At 45.0% G+C, this 15,821-nt stretch overlaps 1 protein-coding gene across 1 annotated transcript in view; it reads right to left on the bottom strand.

Moving 5' to 3' along the window:
- Positions 1-15,821, bottom strand: part of NT5C2 (5'-nucleotidase, cytosolic II) — a 62,957-nt gene extending 47,136 nt beyond the window's left edge. Inside the window, exon 1 of the mRNA XM_082310355.1 lies at positions 15,778-15,821. The gene's annotated coding sequence lies outside the window, so the exon portion shown is untranslated. The remainder of the gene's footprint in view (positions 1-15,777) is intronic.

Here is a 15,821-nt window from a genome sequence, read left to right as displayed (position 1 = left end):
GTTCCTACCGCTGTCAGGATGAATCACAGAGATACACTGCATCTTCCCTGCACAGTATACTTTAACACAAATTCAAATTTCAATATGTAGCATCAACTGGCAGACAGTGAGAGGTCAGCTAAAAAGTATATTAAATATAACTTCATGCTTAACATTGCCAGCTTCATAAATATAAGCATGCCTTGATATAAGCATGCCTTACTTGGCAGTGTTAGGTTAACAGTTCGACTCGATGATCTTAAGGGTCTTTTCCAACCTTGACGATTCTATGATTCTATATACGTGCCCTGCTTGAAACCCCACAGTAGGAATAATACCTAGACTGATACACCCTTAGCAAGCTCAAAGCCCTACACATTCCTAAACACGCCTGACTTCTGCTCCCTGTTCAAACCCTGCATTGACCCCTGGCTCTCCCATGTTGCTCCCACACTCCCAAACTATTCACTTGTTTGCTGCACAACCATTTCAGTCTCCTCTTCAACACCACCACTCAGGCACTGTGCTTGATCTCACCTGCCATGCCCACACTGAAGCTCTCCGCAAAGGCAATGTATCAGTTCACGTATAAATATCCATAGTTACTCCTCTTCCCCTAACGTGCCGGCCCTTCGACGGCTAGCTCCCTGGAACAGTCCTTTCTGTGCAGGCTCCCATCTCAGCCAAGGGGTGACTCAAACTCAGTTAGCGTCCAGGAGGGAAGAGCCCTCAAACACTCCACGAACCCCAACTTCGTGTGTCACAAACTCACTGAAGGGATGTGGCAGACAAGAGGCAAAGATGAGACATCTTAGGACTGCTAGAAGGCAAGGTGACATAGACTTTTCCAGTACTAAAAATGCCAACTAATGAGAAAAAGACGACTGTTAAGTGGCATTTCTGAAACCCAGGAGAACTATTCATGTGAGCTTAAACAGCAACATCTCTGCTCACACTCCGCTTTGGAAGAACTATGCAGAGAGAATGGGTGGGGGACCCCCCAGTCCACATTTTAATGTTCCTGATAACTCAGAACTACAGGTCCCAGGTGTACAGAAGTCAGTATGATCACAGAATCCAGGGGTACCATCAAAACACACTGGAAAACAGGACCAAATCCTTCTTTAGTTCCTACCAGTGCAATGTAAAAAGTGAAGTCTTGTGCTAAAGCAACTTGCAATATTTGGCAGAGCTCCCACTTTTGCAAAGCTAAGGACAATACACAGGATATTTTTTAAGTACGGTAGGAACAAGAGAAATCCTAGCAAGTGAGCAGAGGCATTACTGAACAGAGATGAGGAATAATGCAGAAGCGGTAGAATTCTTCAAGAAATATTTATAGTTTGCATTGAAAAAAAAGGATGATAGTGTTTAATCCCTCGATGATAACAAAATATGTCCCATCCAGTTTGCAACCAAAGAGAATGTTACAGAATACACATCAGAGATGAACATGTTTGACCAGCCAGTCTGTTTCCCCAGGAATCCTAAAATAATTGGCTGAATATATTTCAGTCTACGTCAGTTTTACCTGACGGCAAACCTAGGAAATGTACTGAAAATGACAACACTGGATTCAATTAATGAAGAATCAGAAGACAAAAATATAATCAGCCTTGGTCAACGTATCAGTTATACTAGGTATCTAGATCACATTCCTGAAGACTGAGAACTACCTGTACTTACGCATGACACAAGCCCCAAAGCAGTAGGCTTCTGACGCGCTCCAAGCTGCAGGGATTGCACGGATGCCGAACAACACTCTGATCTTTTTCTGAATCGCAGCCTTACACACCAGCTCTAACTGTTAGTTCGCACAGTTCCTCCTCTCCCCCACAGCTCTGACAATTCAAACCACTCTGGGTTTTTTCTGCCAATGCTTCTGCTTAATAGCCAATAGCAAATTGTTTCCAAAAGGTGTTTTCAATTAGTGATGCTTTTGGAAAATTAGTATGTCCATGACTTGAGATCTCTGGCAACACTGGAAAGCCCACAGTTTCCAAATATAAGTAGTGAAGCTTGTAAATGACCTAAACCAGAAAATTAGCTTTTTTTTTTTCCTCTCCTTATGCCTAAAGTTAAGTTCTTCACTTTAAGAACTTCCAATTCTGGGTGGCCACCTCTCTGACAGCAAGGCTTCATGTTCATGATGGCAGGAAGGACAAAATACGCTCTTCCTATTAGAATATTAAATTACTTCTAACAGACACTTCAAAGCGTACTCTCAGCTCATGACAATTAATACTTGAGGTTGGCTTTATGCAGGATAATTCTGTATGCCCGTTACAGAGTATTAAAGAGGTAGAGATCTGTTGTCAAGAACCTGTTAAGGTTAACCACAGACACATGTATTGAGTTCACAGTAGATCCCACTCGCAGTATACAAAGACCCACGGGATTACATTAGATGGATAACGGTCTCCTTGCTCCACCGATTGTACTAACCCTCCCACCTCCAAGCTTGCAATCTCGGATGCTGGCTTTGAGTCCTCCCGTGGGAAGCGGGTAGCTGTTTCTCTTGGGCACCACCGCAGTGCTGACATCAATGAAGCTGCTTTTTCCAAGAGTGTGCTTTTAGTGAAATTGGTAAAGTATTCCCAGTCACACATTTATTTGGCTGTGGTCTGACTGATAGATGACGGTAACTCATGGGTTATTTCTGGATGGGTAAGGTATAAGAAGGGAGAATGCTACTCATGTGGCTTATTATAGGATTTGATTTAATTTCAGGCTGAATTTTATCTCTGTCATAAAGCCAGATCCTAAAGCAATGGCTATATATCAAATATGTTGTAAAATATATTTAACAAAACCCTGCTTATTTTACATGGATTTTTTAATCAGATTATTTCTACTGACAGCCATATCCACAGAGTGGCTACACAGTGCCTGAAGCTCCAGTAATAATCCAGGACCCAAATGCATTAGACGCACTAAAAACCACAGACGGATAAATTCGGAGTTTCTTCGGGTGACCATCCATTTCTATCCAAGGAGTTCTATTCATTCAGGAACCCCAAGGAGCACTAGTTATTTAAAATATTTTAAGCATTATTTAATTATCATCAATTTTATGGATGGTTGGAAAGGAATTTGGAAAACTATGAAATCCGCAGTGCAACTCTGTGAGGAGCAAACCTCAAATCCGACCCTCTCTGAGTAACATAAGACCATCCATTCTCCTCATTTATCTGTAACTGAGTTTACTGCATTGAAACAGGAACCACAAATTCCCCAGTGAGCTAATTAGCCTATTTTCTAGCTACCATATAGCTCGTGCTTCTCAATATTTCCTGCAGAATTACCATTTTAGTTAAGCTGTTCCCAACATACTGCTTCCTACATAAACAGTTTGTGAGAGGTAATGCTAGTCCACTTCTCTAAGTCTAGTGTGCCCCGTATCGTCCCACTGCTATTAAAACAGGAGGAGGACCATACTTAAGGAATGTGAGACTTGATCCAGAAGAACAAGAGCTATGCCCCAGAGAAGAATGAGCGAACATGAGCTCTCGAAGAAATGCGGTGACTACAGGTCAAATATGATCCTTGGATGTACAAGGCTACCAAGCAGGACTCCATGTGCCCATCTGTAACTGCTACAAACACTGCTGGAAAACTGTCTTCAGCCAGCTGTCCCCATTCAAGAACGATACTGATTATACTGAGGGAGGAATAAAGCTGTGAAAGAGAATAAGGCTGGGGTGGAAGATTGCCAATTTACAGAGAGCGGCTCTGCAGGTGATTTGAAAATATTCTACAAGCATTTACGCATAGAAAAGCAGCGTGACTGTGGAGCGCTCTCCATCTAGCAATGACACAACAAGAGCCCATGACTGGAAATTAAATAAATCCACACAAAAATATTAACAGAGAGGACAGTTAATTATGAAACAACAAATTTCTGACGTAGTTTTTCCATCACCAGAGGGCTCTAAATGAAGTGGAGGCGGGTTATGTTTACATCAGCCTTTTTTCAGAGAGTCAAGAATTAATGCAGAAAAGTCCAACAGCCTGAGCTACCCAGCAGGTCAGTCAAACTGAGTATCAAGACTCAGGTGACTCTTCCTCACCTTATAAATCAATGTATCAGTGAGTAAGAGGCTGAGGCACAAGCAAGATTGGAAAGAAACCCTCAGAGAGAGGTTTCACCCGGAAAGAAAGTGAATGGACAAAGAAAGGCTCTTCTGAGCCAACGCCAGCATGAACTGTGCACCCTAACAGCCCTGGAAACTCGCTTCCTTGGGGAAAGGTCTTCAGCAGCCTGCAGCAACCTCTGCTGCGGAGGTTCCCAAACTGCTCTCCAACTGAGCGCCTGCCACCAGCAAGCATCGACGTGGCTAAGAAGATGTTGCTCTCACTGCTTTTTGTTTCCAGCTGTTAAATTCCAGCAAGAAACCTGTAAGATAATTCAAATATTTTACTCACACTGCTTTCCCGTAAGCAATTGCTCTGGTTGCACAGGGTCTTGAAAGATTAAAAGTAGAGATTAATTTGATCTCTCTGTTGTAATACAGTACCCTAAAGAAAATATTTAAGAGTTCCTATGTATTTGCTTTAGCTGAAGACCAGGAGGTAAGCTTTGATGCAAATGCCCACCACAACAGGAATTCAATGTTTGACTGATATCTGCAAATACTAATATCATTGCTAAAAAGATGAAGCATGACAGTGTGCTAGCCAAGCTGCAGGTTAACATAAACAGCACGAAAGGCAGAAATGTCAGCATGGAAGTGAACACATTAAATTCTGCAAATCAGAAGGGAAAGTCAAGACAAACTTCTCTATTCCAACTCTGTTCTTTTACATCAGAACAATCTGAAGCACCTTTAGCAACAGAAAAACTTGCTGGCAAGAACTGACAAATATAAGCCCTGGCTACTCAGCAGCCAGACCATTGCTCCTCCTTCTCAAAGGAGCCTGATGGTTTCTTCCATCCCCTTCAGCTTGTTACCTCTAAGTAATACTCTTGGTGTTCAAACCTGCGTGAAGATCCATTACCAAGTCAGGACAGCTGAACACCTCTGTGTGAGCTACGGTTCCCACAGAGAGAACAAGATGAGACGTGCCATTCCCGGAGAGAGAACTGGAAAGCCATCCATCCACATACCGACTTCAACCCAAGGAACAACCGCCACTCTAACCTGCTATTAAGGATTATACAACAGTAGCTCTTTTGGCAGCAGATCACGGTGTTTCAAAACAATGATGCTTTTCATTAGATTCCACTGTGTTTCAGGAAGCAAATACAGACTTAACGGGCCTTTCCAGAAGCGCAGTAGCAACCGACAAAGTGTTTGAGACGCACAACTCCGATCAGTAGCAGAGTCATTCTGAAAGCATGCAAGTGGGTCAGCTTGGATAACGCAAACAGCCAAAAGTCCTCTTTATCTTCTAAACACTGAAGGTGAGGGAGGACAGTTTATTGGCTTTCCTTACTGACTGTGCTTACTGGTAAAAAACCCTCTTGTCTCTGAAGATCATGGTCCCTGCTTCATTAATATTTTATAGAAAAAGCAAAGATACCAAAAGCTTATTCTGGCTTTTTTCTAATCTTTGAAAGTAAAAGAAAGAATAAGGATGATTTTTTAAAGACGCTTGAACCCTCTTCCATGCTGGATGGGCCCTCTCTACAGCAGAATCAGCATCTGAACCATCTCTGCAGGCTGGAAACATGACTTCACATCTCCCTCCAGCCTTGGCTGAAAGCAGTCCCTGCTCAGCCCGGGTGTGGATAACCAACTGGCTAGTCAGCATGAGCCCCAGGGCTCTGGACACAACACTGGCCAAGGGACATGCTGCTGAGTAAAGAAGCTGGCATACTCGAACTGGGGAACACTGGCTCCTCCTTCATAAAAAAAGTTACTGAAAATAAACACTGAGATTAATAGCTGAAGACAATCCGGTAATTCTGAGAGCTGCTCTGTCAAAACCAATGAGAACATTCTTTTTTTCCTGCTAAGAGTTTTCTTTCCCAGCACCATTCCCTTCTCCTCCCACCTTCCTGAAGGAAAAAGCTTACCAAATGCTCATACACTAACTTGGTCTCTCCTCCTTTTGAGATCTTACCCACCAATAACAGGCAGATCATTGACAAATAACCCCATCTTTCCAAAAGAAGAAGGATGAGCTGAGGACTATGGAACTAAGCCAGACACAGGAGAGAAAGCCTTAATACCCAGCAAGGCCATAGACTTCATATGCAAAACTCAGCCAGTTTTCAACTTGCTGTTTGTCCACAAAACACAAACAAGATAAAATAACGATACTCCTCGGCTATAAAGGGCACTGTGAAGATAAATACAGAAATCATTTAGTAAAGAGGATCTCGATTCTCAGTTATCCTAACATATAGGCCTCCAGATGCATACTAGCCTACTACAGATTTCACGGGCTTCCTACTTTTGCCCTTAATACCGGTTACCCATCTCTCTTCCAAGAAGCCTTCCCCAAGGTGAGAATGGGAAGGCGTCTGCATCCAGGCTCAGCTGATCAAATTCACTCCTGGGCTGGCTCTAACACTCTCCTGAAATGCACACAAAGGCCAGAAGTACAACTCCCTCCTTCTCTATGTTCCTCCTCATTCAGTAACCACAGGTACCCCTCACCTGAGCCACACAGAAATCCTCTCTCTCCTCAAACCAGAGGTTGGGTACGTACTTATCACTCATCACGGAGATCAGAAAGGCATGTACTCAAAACCTTCCCTGCGCTCTGTTCTCAGCAAGGAGTCCCACACAGCAGCTGCTTGCCGATGAGAAGCAAGCTAGACAGACCTACCAACCGAGCAAGCACAAAGATGAAAAAACAGGGAACGCGAAGTCTGTAGGTGTTTTGAAGCGCTCTTATGGTGTGAAGTTCCCCTCTGCATACAGAGTACAATTCACTTCTTTTCTGACCTGTTTTTTTAATCAGAGGCAAACATAGCAATTATAGTCTGCCTGATTACAAATGAAATTACAAGTCTGTCCTTAGGGCACAATAGTGTCCCCACCTAGGTGTAATCAGCCCCCAAATCTCATTTAATCTTGACGGTGTGTAGTACCAAGGCACCACTGCAGGAAACTCTACAAGTAAATTAATTTTACAAATACTTTCTCTGCAGTATTCCCATGCTCTTCCAAAAGACTGCTAATTCATACAGCATTTCTTAGGCAACCTACGTAACTTAATTCATCAGTAAAATAACTGAACATCTATGATGACTTTGAGCTCTTGCTAAGTCTCTGGCTTCTCTTTGATAACCTAACTGCCTCGGCTTTATCAAGCGATACCAAAGGCCTCCATTATACTGTTTGCCAACTGTATCAACTTTTTTTCTTCAGAAACTTTTTACTACCCCATCCAAGCAAAACACAAACCACCAACTTCATTTGAGGAAAACAGTCATCTTTCCATGGTCCCTTCAGCCCACTGTTTTTTAATAGGTGAAATCAGTCCTGCTGACATAGGAGACTGTTCCCTGGCAGGAGCTGAGGAGGACACACACAGTGCGCTCTCTGCACTTGTCTCAGCATCGATGGTGCTCAGAGGGAATGCAGATGAAGTGACAGACCTACTCCATCAGCTGTGACCTGGAAGAAACCTGTCAGCCTGAAGGGTGAGAGAACATTAACAAACAACTAAGAAGGCATCATCAGCAGGTCCCTGTTATCCCAAAACCAGAGCTGAGAGTTCCCAACGCCGAACCTTCCCTCTGGCCCGGACTTCTCTCTTCAGGGAACCTCAAGTATCTCATCAGTGTAGACTTGAAGACTCGTTCAACAGCACAGTCTTGTGCTCCTGCTGCGGAAGAACGAACAGCTTGAATCCCCTGGGTTCTGAGATGCCTTTAAAAAATGTTTGTCCCAAGCAGAGTAGTACGACAGCCTTGATTCACGGAGAAGGACTTCTTTTTCAGTATGTTACCTGACCCACTATAGCCGCTAAAAAAAAAAGCTGACCACGCACCCAGCCAGCACAAAGCCTCCTGTGCAGCCACAGAAATGCCTCCTTCTAATTGCTTTCAAAACAGCAATTGAAAAAAATCCCAGCCTGGCTCTGAGCGTCACAACACGAGAAGACTTCTCTACATGTCCTAACCTTTCCGATATTTGTTCTTGACCCCATCAGCACACATCAATTTATGAGGACTGAAAGTGCTTTTTATTACTGTCTTTGTTAATATCTACTCACTAGATATTCTGTGAAGAAATCTGAATGAAGAAAAATGAGTGGTAGATGAGTAAAACATTGTTAGTTTTTCATCATCCGTTCCCTCCTGATTGCTCAAGTCTAGCAGAGTTTTTTGGCCTTGGTTTGTAAAACTGCCAGTGCAATACTGCAAGAGAAATTACAATACATGTAAAACAAGAGGTTAAGAACCTACCTCATCTCTTATCACATGAAAAAAAAAATAGGAAAGGTTCGATTATAGATGTGTTTTTAACAAACTCTTAGAAAGGCCACAGTGTTATTTCCCTGGATCAGAAGTGACACAAGTCCCCCAATTACTGAAGGCTACAGACCCATACTCCATCTCAGATCACAGCAAGTAAAACTCTTTCCAATTGTATAAAATTTGCTCATAAAATATCACACACATCTGCTGATGATTCCAACAGTGACATTTTGTAACATACTCACTCTCTATAAAATCATCCCATTTCAACACCACTATAAGGAGGATACTAATAAATGCCAGGACACGTGCGAGACGTTCTGCTCAGAATGTCTGCGGTCACCAAGTGGTTAATGGTACAGGCAAGCTAATGCCTTCTAGAGGTTAAATTCATATCATAAACTAAAAAAGGACTCAGCAGAAGATCGTCTGGTATGCCAGTCACTGCTTAGCAGCGACACATTTGGGTGTAGAGCAAGCATTTTGAAGAACAGAGAAGAGGGGGTTTGTGTCAACTTACTTGAACCACTTACAGCTTTAGGTATCAAATGCTCATTTTTATCATTTTTCCCTAGCAGAGCTCTATCCAGCCCTGTCAGCTGCAGCCCTGCTTTTGATTACAGGTGGAACAGGTCTGCTGACCACTTCTCCTCTCAGAGAGACCCTGTTCATGTGTTTGTACTTCTCTTTAGGCAATGTTTTATTTTCCTTTTTTTAACAAAGGAAAGCAATGTGGAAATGCAGCATCCCAGAACACCGAAAGACTCAAAACAGACACTGCCTTGCTGACCTGCCCTTAAACATCACTGGTGCACTGACTGATGCTTGCGACATGAAGCAGAAAATGAAATCTGACTCCTGCCTCAGTTTCCAGACAGCAGAACTAACAGATGATTTAGCAGTCTGGCTTGCTTCTATGTTAAATTCCTCTTTCCAGCTTCACTCAGCTACTTGTATTCAACGATGGGAAAGCTACAGGAACTGAACTGGAAGAGCAGTTTCCAGGGTCAGCCTCAAGCTAACTGGTGCTCAGAGCACCTGCAATTTATGTTCAACTGATCAGTTTTTCTTTAGGGAATGAACTCATCCTGACCTAAAAGCATACACAGAGAATAATATTATAAAAGTGGAACTGAAAAAGAAACAGCTATGCAGCTATCACGGGTATCGGTACTTAAAAGCTATCAGTGAATACTGCATAGGATGTGAGAAAGGACACGACTGAACCAGGACACTCAGGACAAAATCTTGCAGCCCTTTCCTGTGACTTCAAAGGCCACATATGTCTTTGCACAGTCTTGAAATGGAATTGCTTTATAATATCCAAAAAGGTGACTTGAAAAGATCAGAAAGAAACATTTGAAATACCTTTGCCAACATGTTCAGCTCTTCTTTTGAGGGGGGGAAAAAAAAAGATACCTCAGATGGAGATGGAGAAAGCAAAGGAAATCAACATCTAAAAAGGTTATTTTTAATTGCAACTGGCTCTATTTATTGACTTCCAAAATTACCTAAGCCACCTACCTTTTGCTAGCACTTACTCTTAGGTGTTATTATTGGTAGTTGCTGTGTTATGATTACAAAGCACTGGCATAAATCTCACTCAGCACCTCGCGGGGTTTCTGAGGGCAGAACGTTCACATGCTCTTCTCTGACCCCATGTTCCTAATTATTCACCATGCATGCCTATGTGCAACTCATCACCAACTGAATCAGCCCAAACAGCTGAATTCAGCTGGTCTAGAGATTTTGGTATACTTTATGCTAAACCATCAGTCTTCCATCTTTCGAATTTTCCTTTCTAGGTTACTTTAGAAGCCGACTAGAAAGTTTCTCGTGTTCTATGCCACAGCCAGATGCACTACATCTGATGCAAATGCCAAGAGGAGCACAGTCCAAGTAGTAAAGTACGAGTTGATTCCCACCCACAGCTACCATTCTCCAAAGGAGATAAGGAGTAATGATTTCAGCAGCAAACACTGCCTGAACAGCTAAACGCTTCCTCCTGAAGCCAGCATGCACAGCTGGGATGCAGCTGTCGCTACCGCAGCAGTGCAGGCAGCAGCTGCTGCCAGGGGAAAGGCAGCAGCTCACACAAGAAGGGGGCAACCCACCCAGAAGGTCCCACAATCCAGATCTGGCCACCCCAACTGCCAAAGCTGGACCACCCCAGTTGGAAAGTATTTTGGGGAAGCGTACCTTCCTGCAGGGTTCAGCAAGAATTTGCTTCCTGAAAATCGAGCAAGAACCTATCTTAAGTGCTTTATGTATTACGCTAATGTTAACAGGGAGAACTACGAGGCCTGGGTCAAAGCCAACTAATCCAAAGGCCTGTTCTTAAGTAAACAGTGGAAAACCGCTCTACTTCAGAGCCTCCTGCAGAAACCCGTACAGGAAACCTCTGTTTTACCCTTTCCTCTGAACCAATTGTGCCAAGCAAGGTTAAATGATCATCTTGTAGTAAGCACATATGCAAAATAGAAAGTCTTTGTTTGAAAATATCTGGAAGGCAGCTGGGAGCTGTGAATACTCTATAACTAAATTAAGCTAAGTTGGGACCACATAATGACTTCAAGGAACCTTTATTTTTAAATAAATCACTTGTGGTGAAGAGCCAGCATGGTAGTTTTGGAGACCGAAACTGCCTTCTTAGTTACAGGATGGGTACAACACAAGCAGTACTAGGGTATGGTGTTCCCACACATCAGTTTCTACTAACTTACTTCACTTTGGAGCCACCTTCAAATCTCAGAAGAACCACATCTCCTTGGGCCCCCCTTTCTTCTTCCATCCACCTACAGAAGCTGTGCCCACACATCCTTTAATTTCAAAAGAGAAACCAACAGGTTGCTCACATCCCAGCATCATTTCTATAGGTATCTCACTACTGTGACTCCTGCTCTCCACGTTTAATGGGCTCACACCTTTGCAGAATTTAAAGCAGTTTTAGCTGGTATGATGCACAGGGTAAGAACCCACTTGTTTTCTTGCTTCCATGTTAAGAGAAGGTAGCATGCAGATAATTGCAGCGGGGTTTCCAACCTCCCCAGTTTAGTCAGAACTTTATCTCTAATGAAACTGCCAAAAAAAGGCTGGCTGTGCTGGTAAATCCCGCAGCAGGTATTCATGCCCAGGGGATGATAAGCTAAGGTCACCAGCAAGCAACAAGTTTAGCCTCTACCATCCTGTACCAGACTTGAAAAAGTGACAGGACCGAGAGGGTTGGCACACAGCCCTTCACTGCTCCTGCGTTTGGGGACCCAACTGTCCGGGAAGCAAATCTGCTTTTGACCTTATAGTAAGGCGCACACAGTGTTACACATTCAGGTAGTAGTAAGATGCAACACAGACTGCTGTGGGTTTTTTTAGGCTGAATTACTCAGGGTCCCTTCTTGATCTCATGCTGTTGTATGAAAAATGTATTTCTCCTAATATGGCTCCATACAGGCAGGTCTCCCAAGCACCTTTTTAGCCCTGCACACACATGCATGAGACTTAATGACTACCCTTATGTAGGCGGGGTTAGACTACCAATTGCTTACAGTGGCTACCTTAAATACCTATGCAATTTTTTCCAGATGTTGCTTAAGGCTTATTTACTGTACATTAAGTTCTATTCTCTCTGTGGTTGTGTTAAGAAAGCAGACTCACGTTATACACGCTCTCTATGTAGAGTACACAGTCCAAGGTTTTAGGAACCATTCCAGTTAAGGAGTCATAATGATTAAAAAGCAAAATACAGCTCACTGCTACGAGCATCATAACCATGACACATAATAATAATTTCTTTAGTAACACAAAACAGACATTTTACAATAGGAAATATTTATATGAATGTGCACTTTGGAGATGCTCAAAGAATAAGATATGCTTCAGCACAGAATGGCCAACTTTTGAAGACTCAGATCGTGGCCATTTCAAGTATCATTTCAAATGGTATTTGTGCTGCTGACACTTCAAATAAAATTTAAAAAGTAGGATGCAGTACAGACAACAAGTGAAGAATTCCCATGCGCTGACTTGGTAACATATCTCATCCCAAACACATCCCGAAGAGCGAGATGAGGCTTCCACTCCCGGGCACATTCTGTTCAGTTTTCTGTCCTATTATTCTCACTGCTAAAAAAGCCACAGCTGTTTTATATCAGGACACCCAGCGTGCGTGAGCCACCCCGAGGCAAGGACACGGCGCAGAGCAGGCACTGCGAACTCATCCCAAGGTACCTCGCTCAGGCCGGCTCTGCTGACGGATAGCGCTGTCCTCAGTTTCCCCTGGGGCAGAGCCGAAGCGCCTTGCTCTCCTCACGGGTTTACGCTGGATGGCAAACGAGTATTTCTTATCCTGAGGCGATGAGTTACCGAGGTGTTCTTTTAGAGGAGTGAAGACAAGGCACGGCCCTGCCAAACAGCAAGCCAGTTCCTATGACAACTTTCCACTGCAGCCTGGCTGGAGACCGTCAATCCACCTTCCCCGGGCCAAGCAGCTTCTACCTGGTACCGTCACCTGGGGCCGTTACAGGCCGCTGCGGGACTGTCACCAGCGGCACGAGCAGCTGCGTGGCACTGAACCCCCCAGATCCCACAGCACTCCCGAATTTCAAATTCCTACAAAAGACTGGGTTTGCTGAGTGCGCCTGCATGACCCCGCTCCTGTCTCTTGCCCAAGACGTTCAGGGCAGAGCTGCAGCCAGCCCGTCTTCCTGCACCTCCCTGCGAGCCGGTATCTGCAATTTCTGCGGGATTCAAAGGGATTCAAAGATCACCTCAGTTTGCCCTGGAGCACCGCAAACCCACTCTGCCGCTGGCCCGGGGCCACCCCCAGATAACAGCTCACGCTGCAAGCAAACCGCCCCTCTATCAGTTTTTAACTGAAGCATTACTTTATTAATCTGAACTGCAAATAACAGGTATGATGTGAGCAAATAAACCGATCTGCTTTTCCAATAAGCATCAGCTAAACATCATATTTTAATAGCTCGCTTCCCCTTTACTTTAGACACAAAAATAATATACTTGTATATTTTTTAAGGAAATAAACCACTCCTTTCAATGTACAAGAGTACAACACCGCAGTGTTTACCAGTAAACACCACACTAAGGTTTCTGTTTTTTCAAAAACAAACATTCCCCAGAAGTCAAAAAAAAAGTCTAGGACAAATATTTCTAGTGATTTTAGGAAGGGTCTATTAACTTTCAATTCAAGCTATATTAGGAATCAAACATGACAAGGAGTAACAATTCAAGGGGGATTTATTATTATTAGTAGTAGTATTAGTATTAGTATTATTAAAAATTGCTTACAAACTGGAAATTTGCCTGGGAACATTTCAGCTTGCATCCGATTTTTGCTAGCGTATATCCTAGAAACAGCGTATAACGCTAATGCTACCGATGCAAACATACTAACAGGCTGTTAATTTCAAACCTCAGCTGAAAACATTTCTCCCATTCTTACAGTTTTTCTCCCCATTTCTCTCTGCAATTGTACTTAATTCAATGGAGCATTTTAAACGTAATTCGGCGGTGCATTTTGCCATACAATGTGTCTGAGTGACGCTATACAGAGTAAAGGTTGTATTGTACTATATAATGAAGCTACGTGTATGCTTGAACAAACGCCAACCGCTGTTAATCAAACCAGCAAGCTCCTGAATGATCTTTTGGACCGTGGAGTAATGGCAATAGATTATTTTAAACAGCATTTCTACTCTAAAAGATGTTTAGGTTGACACGGGCTGACAAGGACTGCGACAGGCTTCCAGAGCCAAGCTGATCGGTTTGCACGTAAAACACACCAGGATTCTTCCTCGCTGCCAGAACTACGAATTCAGCACGTGAAGCAAAGATTAAAACGCAGTTTTGAGTTTTGTTTCTGGTTTTCAATAAAACCACGTAGCACCTGAAAGGACCTGAAAACCTTCCTATTTTCAATTTATTCACTAGTGACAAACAGGTATATGGATCAATACAATATATTTCAGTCGGTGACAAGATGTCATTCTAAACTGACACAGGGGACCACTTGGGTAAGTAAGAGGGGGACATTTCTAAGTGACTGCTTCGAAAGTATTTTGCAATCTTTGAGGTTCAAATGGTAAATCTTCCAGAGCTAAAAAAAAAACCTTTTAAAACATAAGTGATTATGCCTTGGGAGGAATGTTAAGACCACGTCAGACAGGATCCTCAGTATCCAGCTTGGCAGCCTTTTGAAACACTAGCAAGGGAATAAACTTCAGGGTTTCATAATCGCAGTGGTTCCAGGAATTTTTAAAACTGCCTGTGCTACAAGAAACAGTACTGCCCTATTAAGTCATCTAGTCTATCAGAAACCAATGTAGGTTTGTTTCCGCCATACATTTGGCAACATTATTTTTGGCACAGAAGGAGGGATTTAAAAAAAAAAAACGTAAGCAAAATGTGAGCAAAGCAGTCTTGCGGTTTTTTTTTTTTTAATTTATTTATTTGGTGCCTCGCTCCTGTCTTTAGGTTATCAGCTGAAGGCTGATATAGCGGGATTGCCAAGAGCAATTCAAACCAAACAGAGCAGTGACAATGAACCCTCGCCCTGATGCAAGGCTGTGCGGGAAGCGTTCTGCCCAGCGCCGCCATCCCCAGCGATGGGGATCGCCTCTACCCACCTCCCCAGCCGGGGTGGCGGCTGCCCCGGGGGGAGGCTCCGAGCTGCAAGGTGCCGCCGGAGCCCCTCCGGTCCACGTGGGACGGAAGGCGGAAACGAACACGCCGGGTGCTGGCCCCGAACCGCAGAAACACCTTCCCGAGGGCTCCCTTCTCCTCACGCTGCTCCTCGGACGGCGGGGGGGGGGGGGGGGGGGGGGGGGAGCGCTCGCCGCCCCGGGGCGGCTGGCGAACGGCCGCCCTGCCCCAGGGAGGGGGGCAGCTCCGGGGCGCACCCCGCCGGCCTGAGGGCGGGGGCAGCTCGGGGCCCCGCGGGGAGGAGAAGGGCTGGGGGGTTCACCCCGCCGGGGACGGGAGAGGGGTGGCCCGTACGGGGATGGGCTGAGGTAACCTGGAGGCCGCCCTGCTCGGGACAGGATGGGAAGGCAACAGGGGATCCCGGGACAGAGCGGCCGGTCAGGGGAGGGGGCCAGCCGGATCCCGGGGAAGCGGCGGAGCCGGCGGGCGATGCCTGAGAGGATCCCTTCACCGGCAGAAGGGGAAGTGCCGCCGGCGGCCACCCGGGCTCCGCTTACCGCCCCTCCCCTCCCCTCCTCAGCCCCGGCGGCGGTGGCGGACAGACTCCCCCTCTTCCCGGGGCGGGCGCCTGAGGGGAGCGGGGAGGGGGCGCTTCCCCCCCCCCCCCCCCCCAACGGTCACCCCCCAACGGTCGCCGCCACGCGCCACGGCGCGCGCACGCGCACCCGCACGCGCGCACTGCCCCCGCGCGCCCGGGCCGCTCTCACCTCCTGCCGCGCTCGGAAGAACTGCCCCGCGCGACTGCCGCAGC

The sequence above is a fragment of the Platalea leucorodia genome (assembly GCF_965183815.1).
Source record: "Platalea leucorodia genome assembly, chromosome: 4".
NCBI lineage: Eukaryota > Metazoa > Chordata > Aves > Pelecaniformes > Threskiornithidae > Platalea > Platalea leucorodia.
The sequence above is the reverse complement of the archived record's forward strand: the minus strand, read 5'-3'. Positions and strand labels throughout refer to the sequence as shown.